This window comes from Tupaia chinensis, unplaced genomic scaffold, assembly GCF_000334495.1.
Source record: "Tupaia chinensis unplaced genomic scaffold, TupChi_1.0 Scaffold000561_1, whole genome shotgun sequence".
Lineage (NCBI taxonomy): Eukaryota > Metazoa > Chordata > Mammalia > Scandentia > Tupaiidae > Tupaia > Tupaia belangeri.
Window position 1 is genome coordinate 1,914,244 of NW_006160074.1, and position 9,828 is coordinate 1,924,071.

General features: G+C 52.9%; 2 long non-coding RNA genes across 2 annotated transcripts in view; one reads left to right on the plus strand and one right to left on the minus strand.

Annotated features, from left to right (window-relative positions):
* Window positions 1–6,436, minus strand: part of LOC106735883 (uncharacterized) — a 7,180-nt gene extending 744 nt beyond the window's left edge. The window contains exons 1-2 of the long non-coding RNA XR_001371080.1: window positions 6,296–6,436; window positions 5,093–5,231 (exon numbers count right to left, since the gene is read on the minus strand). This is a non-coding gene — a long non-coding RNA (uncharacterized LOC106735883). The remainder of the gene's footprint in view (window positions 1–5,092; window positions 5,232–6,295) is intronic.
* A 149-nt stretch (window positions 6,437–6,585) lies between these two features.
* Window positions 6,586–7,658, plus strand: LOC106735878 (uncharacterized). The gene is made up of 3 exons (XR_001371074.1): window positions 6,586–6,720; window positions 7,247–7,415; window positions 7,648–7,658. It is a non-coding gene; the product is annotated as an uncharacterized LOC106735878 (long non-coding RNA).
* The last annotated feature ends 2,170 nt before the right edge of the window (window positions 7,659–9,828 follow it).

Genomic DNA, 9,828 nt, shown 5'->3' on the forward strand with positions numbered 1-9,828 from the left:
TCCCTGGGCGGATGGAGAACCTGGAGTATCGAGTCCTGACCGAGTGCAGGCCTGAGTCTGTGAAAGCGAACACCTTCTCCAAGTTTAGAAGGTGTATCCGAAATGCACAGGTAAGCACACAGGTTTTCCCGAGGCCTGCAAGACTATAAAGTTCTAGAACCACCTCTGTGAGTTAGCTCAATGGTTTCCAATGGAACACAAGAGGAGCTTAGTTGTCACTTTTGCTCGGACCATGGAGCCTCTTGGTCTATGTTAACTTCCTCCTGTGTGTGCATCTGTCTCTCTCTCCAGACGTGTTTTCCTTGGGAGAACGACAAGAGGCTAGGAGGTGGAAGTGGCAGAGTCCTGCTCATCCCTTAGTCTCTGCTCGTACTGCCTACCATCGCCCTGTTCTCTCCCGCCCGAGTGCTTGTTGCTGTCATCTATGCAAAGACCAGAGGTGTCACTCAGTGCCCCCTGCCAGGAGGCCCTCCCTGCTAGGACTCGTGCATTGATCTTTCCTGTCCTTTCCTGACAAACTCTGGAGGCCCTGCCCGGTCTGTCACAGAAGCCAAACACAGATGCCTTAGACTCCAGCGTGCCGAGGGCCAGCCTGACCCTCCCTTCCAGCCCACGTTCCCACCTGCCTCGGTGCATGCTGTCTACCGCGGGGACACGGCCAAGCTGTCTCAGTGAGGCCAACTCTAAACTCAGAGGCTGCTTCCGTCGTTCCTTGATGGAGCGCTGTTTGGCCGCCATCTCCCCTGGCTGATCACCCGACCTCATCTCACCCCGTAACCTGAGGGGAGCCAGGATGTGGGAGGGGAGACCAGAGGACTCTGGAGAACCAGAGACAGTGTGAGGAGGAGATATGCAGTGTCTCCCTGCCCAGGTCCCCAAGGCATAGGCAAAGACACGAGTCCTCTCCCTCCCTGATCCTCCCCGCGAAAATACCCGTGTTTAGAAACACAGTGTATTCCTCTAGTGAGTTACTCCAGGCCACCATCATGACTCCCATCTGTCTCAACTCGGTGACCTGGCCTAGAAGCCCACCCCACAGAGCTGTGACATGTTTCACAACCATGACAAAATGACCTGTGGCCCTCTGGTGGAGCCCGAGGATCCCCGGTCAGGACACACCTAGAAAATGCCAGGAAGAGTACCACCTGCCAGCCTTCTCCCTCTCTGCTCCCAAAAGTTTCCTTTGAAGCACATTTTTTCAAACCCACGGAGGCCTGGGTCTCACTCTTTCTCTCTCCTCAGACTAAATGACCCTCAGGGTCACCTCACAACAGAGCACCTCGGCTACCCCGGACTCACTCCAAACTTAGGTCCTTCCTCCTCCTTCCCACACCTATTGTCCCGGAAGGAGCCAAGGCCAGGCCGCACACCCACGAGCCTGCCAACAACCGCGGAGACTCATCGGAACTGCCCACTCGACTCCAGAGCCCCGCGCCATCCACACCTCCTCCCACCCGCCTGCTGACCATTCCAGCCCCTGCTCACGCGCGTTCTACTTGTATGTCATTTTGACACAGCTCGCACATACGATTGCTATGTATTTGTACTATACACGCTATCCAGTATGTTCATAAATTCTTTGACGTTTAGTTTGGATTATTAGGCACTAAACTCTTCTCTGTGAAGAAATGACCCTTCTTTTCCTTAGAGAGTATCAGTTTTGTGAAACCGTGAAGACTGCATTCTGTAACGCTTGGGAAGACAGGAATGGCAGGGGGTGGGACTGGGGTCTCAGGGGACTTCAAAAGGGAACAGAGATGGTGACACGCACCTCTTTCCTTCGTTAATGGCCTGACGTCTCTGCCCTGTCTTTCACGGTTACAGCCTAGCTCCTGCCCCTCCCCCAAATTGGCCTCTATGCTGGTCGGAACAAGAGGGTAACAGGGCTTTGCACCCCAGTCAGTTGACCACGAGATCTAGGCCAGAAGGTATGACCCCAGAACAATGGGGCCACCAGAGGGTGAAGTCTAAAAAGCGAAAACTATGAAGATGAGCTCCACGGGCAGATCGCCAAGGCCTGCGCCACTCAAGGAGGGCAAAGGTGACAACCCGCAGGCCTGAGAAATAATCATTTTCACCAGACCAAGAAGACAACAGGTTTGAAGTCCTGTCGGTGGAGCCACACAGCTGAGAGCCACGCCTAGGATCACAGCAGGCTGTCCCACCACTCAAAAGCTCTCTCGGCTCCTACATGTCCCAGTTTTTCATTTGGTTTCATTTTAACCCTTGTTCCCTTGTAAAAAATTCCTTTTGGAAACTTCCAGTCTCCAGCCTTGTGCATCATCAGCTGCTATCGTGAAATGACACGCCCCCCCGCCCGTGGCCACCAGGACGCTGGCAGGCAACCGTGCACCACAGGTCTGCGCCCTCCCTCCTGCCTGTTCTACGCGCCCACGGGCAGGGGGTCAGAGCAGAGGCATGGGGAGCTGGAGTCAGGGAAGGACCAGAGGAAGAAAACGGCTTCCAGGGCTGGAGTGTGGCTATTTCCATGGAATCCTACCACACGTTCAGTGGTACTCTGTCCATGCTCAGATGGCAAAAATGACTCCCACAGAACCCAACTCCTGAATCTTAAAAACATCAGGTCCCAGTAATACCATGAGCCGAAGGAAAAACTCAGGGGTGCTCAGACAGGGCTCGGCAGTCTCATCTCCAGTCATCGCGGCCTAGGCAGAAAGATTTCATTCCCAAGGAGTGGCCTGACACCCAGAGCAGGGTGACACTGAAGCAGCTGACCTGACCCTTAGGCCATTCCCCTAAGACTTCCATCGCCTCCTCTGTCTGGCTCTGCCTACCTCACTGTCACCCAGACTACGTCAGCAGATTTAGGGGCTAAGAACGCCAGCTCCTCCCTGCCTCCTTTTCCCCATTTTATCCCCAAGCTTTTCCTTACATTTGCCCGTGGGGCAGAGAAAGGAGGCAGCTGGCAGGGCTGTCTCTCAGGATTGTTTTTCCTTGTCTAGGAACTATCACCAACCACCGTCTCTGAATCACTTCAACTCCTCATAGGTCAGAGAGCCTACTTTTAGCAAGGAGGGGCATCCGATGTAAGTTTAGCAAGTTTGGCTCAGGAGGTCTGTGTCTTGGAGAGCAGAGGGCTCTAAATCCTGCCTGGAGGGGGTGAACAGCCCTTGAGCATGAGCATAATCACTCATGACAAAAAGCAACAGCAGAGATGTACAGGCAGCAGCCCTGCGCAGGGGACCCATTTTCTAGCTGTGTCTATAAAATCTCTCCTGTTCTATCTTCCCCTCCTTCACTCCCCACTCCTCACTTCACTGGAAGACAGATGGCCTAGGGGGCTGGGAAGGGTAGGCAGTCAAGTGTCACAGGCAGGCCAGCTGCAGACATGGCCGGAGAAGGACAGAGGAAGGTCAGGGACCCATGTGTCCACTGTGCCCTCACCAGAGTCTGGCAGTCTCCCTTCAAAATAAGCCCTCTCTCCCTACCTGCCTACACCCTCAGTTCCTTAAAACCCTCATGACCCCCTCAGCTCTCCCAACCGTGGGCAGGAAGAATGTGGACAGGGTCCCTGAAACGAGAAGATATTTAGCTCTTGGCCTGCCAGTCCACCCCTTCCTGGACATGTCCCATATCTGGAGTCGCTAAGCCAAGGCTAACACACAGGAAAGTCACCCGCCTCTCACTGAAACCCACTTTCCTCTGTGGACAACCTTCCACGTATTGAGAGGGTTTGACTGAAGTGAGTGTCAGAGATGATGACGGCCATTTTCTGAAGCCCTGAGAAACCCAAGGCCTGTTTTGAATATCCTTGGCCTTGAGAGTTAAACCCATCTCGGGAGCTTGAGAGAGACATTCTTAGATGACTCGAAGCAGCAGCTTGATGGAATTCCCTCCTCAATACTCTCTCTCGTGTTGGTTTGCCCCTCACCCCGATCTGTTTATTTTCTCTTGCGTATATCTGACTCTGGCCGTAACCCCTCTCTGACCTGTCTGATGACTCTCTTGGAGAAGAGAGTACCTTCCTATCCTAGCAGTAGTTGGCCTCAGGCCTGTGCTCTTCTACCCAGGCCTGACTTCCCTCCCAGCCTTGGGCCTGGGTCCTTCTTGGTTTATCAGAAGCACTTTACGTCACTGACCATGGGAATTCCATCCCTCTTGGATGGCAAACCATCCAAGATTAGCAATGCACCTTCGTTGAGGGCCAGTCTACTGCTCACCCATCAGAGCGCTCCCTTAGACCGCTCCGAGGCCAGCAGCCCTACCAGTGCCTACGTGTCCCCGCTGCTATGCCGCATCCCAGCATGCTAGACAGGAGGCTCGTCCTACTCCTGAGGGCTTGTTTAGCCCTTGATGCATGGTGACGGAACATGAAAACAGCTTCCAGAGCTGACTTCTGAGCTTTGACTTTCCTCAGCACCCCACTGCCCATCTCATTTGCTGCACCCAGATCTGAACCCTGTGCGCAAGACCATCGCCTGTGCGCATCAGTGAGCATCTCCAGAGTTTATGTAAAATGGGTATAAATCAGTAAATGCAGTGCTTTCTGGAATCTTGGAAGACTGAGAACTCTATAAATTTTCTTTGTAAATCAGTAGAAGCATTCAGTGAACATGGAAACAGAGAAACCATGGAAGACTTGGCTGTGAAGTCAAGCTGCCTCACTGTGGGGGTGTCTCTCTGAGCGCTCAGTGTGGCCTCAGCTGTGATTGCTGAGCTTCGTCTTATCTCAGGCCATGTTAGCCTTGCTGCTCTGCCTCCTCCTGCCTCTCTCTGGCCTACTTCATCTCCCCTTTCTCCACCTTCTCCCCATACATTTTAAGACCAGAGTTCCTCACTTCGGGCAGGCTGGTCCCAAGTGACTTTGCACTTCAACTGTTACTAAAAGATAGCTTTTGTTGGTTTCTCACCCCTCAATGGGCCCGTATTCAGTGTAATTTGGGGGCTCAAAGGCGGTCTTTGCTCTTCCTTCAATATCACCTTCTCTAAGCTACCTCATGGCTGCCCGCTCCACACCCCCTCCCAACAAATGCCTTGGATTTAGTGACTTGATAAGAGAGACACGGAGTAAGGGTAGGAAGGGCAAAAGGAATAGAGTATGATAAGGAGAGTGTCGTCTCCCGTCCAGAACCTTCATGACTTCTACCACGCACTCTTCAGAGCAGTCGGGATCCTCAGATGAAACACAAATTCCTCTTCAATAGAAAATGGTTTCCTTCTTTCAGGGCCCCTTGAGGGAGTCTTTGTCAGCCCTTGAAGACCTGGGGTCCCTGAGTAAGTTGACACATGTGATGAATGAGAATTCCCAATGGAGTCTTAAATTTTCCCACAATTCCCTTTTACCAGGAGAGAGAACTAGGTGGGCTCCTTCCCCACAACCCCACTCTCCCAAAGCCACAATAGCTGTTGTGTATAAAGTGACACGGCCCAGCCAGTGGCTGTCCACACCACTCCCATGCTCATTCTCCCTGTATCCTCCCCTCTCTTTCACCTCACTTCTGGCAGGCCCCCTTAGGAGGTGTGAGAAGGACAGCTTCTCCCCATTCCTACTTCCCATGCTTGGGGTTCCCAGCTCCAACACACACCAACACCCTCTTCAGTCCTTCCCTCTCATTCCCTGCTGGAGGAGGGGCTTCTGCAATTCTCACGATCACCCCTGGAGCTAATGGAGACAATCAGAATGGCTTGCTTTCCTGGCTCTCTTGCACTTATTCTCCTCTCACTCCCTATACTATTCACACTGCTAAACTTCCACCCCTCCGAGAGGAGCAGCAATGATACTAATAGCTAGCACTTACTGAGTGACCACAATGCACCATAGTTCTTGCTCAGCTTTTCTGGGACTTGGGCTCTAAGTCCCTCTAACACTCTCTTCTTTGCCATCTATCTTCTAAGGAGTGGCCTCATGGCTGTGCTTACAGAGGCCACATTTGCTGAGGCTAGACTCTTCAAGTAGCTGTGCCACCTCTGTGCTCCAACCTTCCCCGCACACTTCACTCCTAAGAGTCATCTCACAGTCTAGACCTCCCTTTCACCATCCAAGCCAGCTCCTACTGAGACCTTGCAGAGAGGCCATTTCCATGAGCAGGAGAACCATGGCCACATCCCACGTGCCTGCCAGTTAGGTTTGGGATCCCTGGGCTTTTAGAGGCCCCAGCAGGGACCCCATAATTTCACCCAGGTCCCAGTACCCATTTAGGCCCCAGGGATGGCCTCCATAATGCACACGGTCTATCAACGTTACAATAAACACGTGTAACTCGAGCTTCCTGGGAGCTGCCCTAGTTCTCCGTCCCTCACCCCTAATCACCTTCCCTCCCTTTTGCCCACTCACTTTCCCACCAACTTAACAAAAGAGCTCCCCCTTTATTAAGTGATTCATTCCATATGAGGCACCCATCTTCTCTTGAAGGGTCATTTGTTTGTTGAGGCTCCTTCCATGGGGGAGAGAACTGCCTATCAGCCTCTACTAATAAGATGCTGGGATTTGAGTATGAAATTCAGCTGAACCAGTATTGCAAAAACCGTTACTCCAGAGTCTCGAGAGAACTAGCCGGTAACTGCCTTGGCGCTTTCAAGAGTCATCATTCATTGGGCTATGGATCCGTCAATCACTTCTGCTGGACCAATGAGCAGCACCCCCTTCACAGGCAGCAGGTTATAGGCCAGGCCAACGGTTCTGGGCTATTCGAGCTAACCCAGGTTGTCCTGGTACCGAAGCCTGCTGCTTTCCCGGCGGGGCCTGTGCGGTGTGGACAGGTGGGAGCAGAGGCAAGGACAGTGAAGAAAGCCAAGACCCACAGTCAAGTTAGGGCCTTTGGAAGGGAGAACGGGAAGGGACTTAGCAACAAATCATTGTTGAGTTTTAGTCATAGTGCTATTGGGGCTGGCCGGTAGCACAGTGGTTAAGCCCGCTGGAACCCACATGGCTTACGGGGTGTTCAAGTCCCGGACTTGGGAGCTTGAGAAACACTCTGGCGTGCAGTATGCCCAGCATCCTGAGAGAATGAAGGAGAAGGAATTGTGGCATGGCCATCCCCCCCAAACCCCGGGGGGTGATCTCTCACTTTCTCTGTCTCTGGTGATCACCTATGTCCCGTAGGGAAAAAATCATAGTAGTAAGATGTCTGTACTGACTGGAGTGTGCCCTTCAGCCCCACAGCTCCCTCCCAGCGAGACACTGGGCAAGTCTCGTCCTCACCCTGGGGGATCCTTTCAGAAGGAGGCTGGATTCCATGACCTCTCAAGCCTCCCACCACCCTCTTTTTTTTTTTTTTTTTTCCAGATACCATGTCTGGAGGAAGGGAGAGTGTGGCTTAACCACAGGCCAGTTCATTGAAGATAAGGGAAAGGGTTGGGTCAGAGGAGAGAAGCACTTCCAGGACCCAGAGCTGGGAGCGGGCTCAAAAGGAGCAAGAGAAGGGATGCCCTCTAAGCCGAGGGGCGCTTGCAGGGTAGGGCTGGGAGGCCGCTTACCAGAGGCCCTCTGCGTGTGGACTCGGAAGGCAGAGGAAGCATTTTGGTCTAGTGTCTACTCACATAGGCTAAGAGCATCGAGGGAAAAAAAGCAAGCAAAAGCTATGCAGATGGAAGAGTCCCTCCAACCTTGTCAGTCTGTCCTTTCCCCTTTTTTCTGTAGTTTTCTGATAAAAGTGCCTTTGGAAGCATTCATTCTCTTCTCAGCAGGTTGAACACGGGTGCGTCCCTACGAGAACAGTGAACCCTGCACTTCCTGCGCTTTGCCTTTGTGGCCTTCTCCATTTTCCCAGCACCCCTTGCCTCCACCCCACACCCCATCCGTGCACCCCAGTGACTGTTGGGGCTCCCCACCCACACCACACTGCCTTTCCTGCAGCCCAGAGGGAAGGCAGCAAGAGGTGCAGGGAGCTGCGGAGCGGGGTCTGTACTCCTGCACCCAGCCCTCCTCTCTCCTCCTTGTCTCTACAGCCTTCCCGTCTCCCGCCTCCTGGCTCTAACCCAGGTCACCCCCGCCTCCACCTTGCTCTCCACCCCAGAAATTTGGAGGGGCTGAGCATTCTCCGGGAAGGACAACTCCTTGGCACTGCTTCTGCACTGCCTGCTCCACTGAAGTAATCAGTTCCCAGAAAGTTCGGGAAATTGCTTTTCAGAAAGAGGGCACCAAATCTGTTTAGAAGGACGGTGGGCAGTGAGTATAGTGGACACCATTCCTCTGACCTGTAGGGTATCCGAATGGTCCACTCTGGGTATGTAATAACGTTGTCCAGACCCCAAAATACCTCTCGCTGCTTGAGCACCTACCAGAAAGAGCCTACTTGTCAGACAGTCTCCCCACCACCACGCCTCCCCACTGTCTCCCCACCACCACGCCTCCCCACTGTCTCCCCGCCACCACTCCTCCCCACTGTCTCCCCACCACCACGCCTCCCCACTGTCTCCTTTTCCTCCTCTTCACTCTGTTGTCCTCACTGCCTCTTTTCCTGCGTCTTTCTCTCTGGTTTGGTTTTCATTTTCTTCTTTTTCTTTTGTGTTAGACCAAACAGGAACCTGGAGAACTTGGAGTGGAGGGTGGCGGTCCACGGGTTGACCTTAACATGGGCACCAACCCCAGGAGGCCAGCCAACCTCCCTGCCCAGTGGGAGTGGTCGCTGCCCCACCTGGGTCTCCAGACGCCCGCGCAGTCACCCCATGTACCAGGTTTGCTCTGCGGTCCTACCACAGCAGGCTTCCCGCCTCTAACCCAGCATCCCAGCGGCTGCGACCACTGACTCCCTCCTCGCATGCCCACTCCCAGGCCCTACAGACGTCGGACACAGTCACTTAGACTCCGGCATACCGAGACCAGGCCCTGGTCCTGTCGGCCTTGCCTGCCTCCAGCTTATTCAATAAAGCACCGTTCATGTGTCCGAAGTGCCTTATCGTTTCAGAACACACGTCAAGTCATACGGCCCTTTCTCCTCCTCCCCAGTGGATCCTTTCTGGGACCACAGTAATAGGGAGAGGCTGAGAAGGAAGGTAAAATTTAGAAGTGTGACATGTCAGGAGAGAGTGACAGTGAACTCTGCCACACGCTCGCAGGCAAGGTGCTTGGGAGCACACTTCCCCTGTCCCTGCCAGCCAAGCAGTTTCCCTGGGCACAGCACACACCACTGAGTGAGGGAGCATTTGCCCTACTCTTTTTTTGAGGGACAACGGGGGATTGCCATAAGGCACATGTGCTCACTGGAGAGAGAGAGGAGGAAAGTGAGGACTCCCCTAGGGGTATGGCCATGCTGCAGTCTCTTCTCCTCCGTTCTTCTCCTGGGATTTTGGGCACGCACACACACACCCGACATGATTTTCAAGCTGCTAGTTCTGGACTCAAACCACAGTCTGCCATGAGGGAGTCTAGCACCTTAACTGCTATGCCACCTGCTGGCCCCTGCCCTTTTATGTGCCAAAGATTTAGATGTGAGAAGCTTTATGATGTTTCCATTTGGGTGAGTTCATAATGAACTGTCATGCAGCTATTAAAATGCATTTGTAGGGGGGAACCAGCAGTTAGCGTAATGGCTATGTCGCTGGACTCCCATATGGTTGACTGCGGTTCTAGTCCCGCACCCAGTAACTTGAAACTCATGTCCAGCACACCCAAAATCCCAAGAGGAGAATGGAGCAGAAGGGATGTGGCATGGCCATCTCCCCTGGGGGTGATTTCTCACTTTCTGTCTCTGTCTCTTGCCGAGCTCACACTCCTTGTAGCGAAAACCTATTTTTAAAAATGTGTTTGAAGACTTTGTTTTTTTTTTTTGTTTGTTTGTTTGTTTGTTTTTAAGAATAATTCCCTGTTCCTTTGCTTTCTTTTATTTGAAATCCTCTGTTGTGATGCCTTTTTTTTTTTTTGAGAGA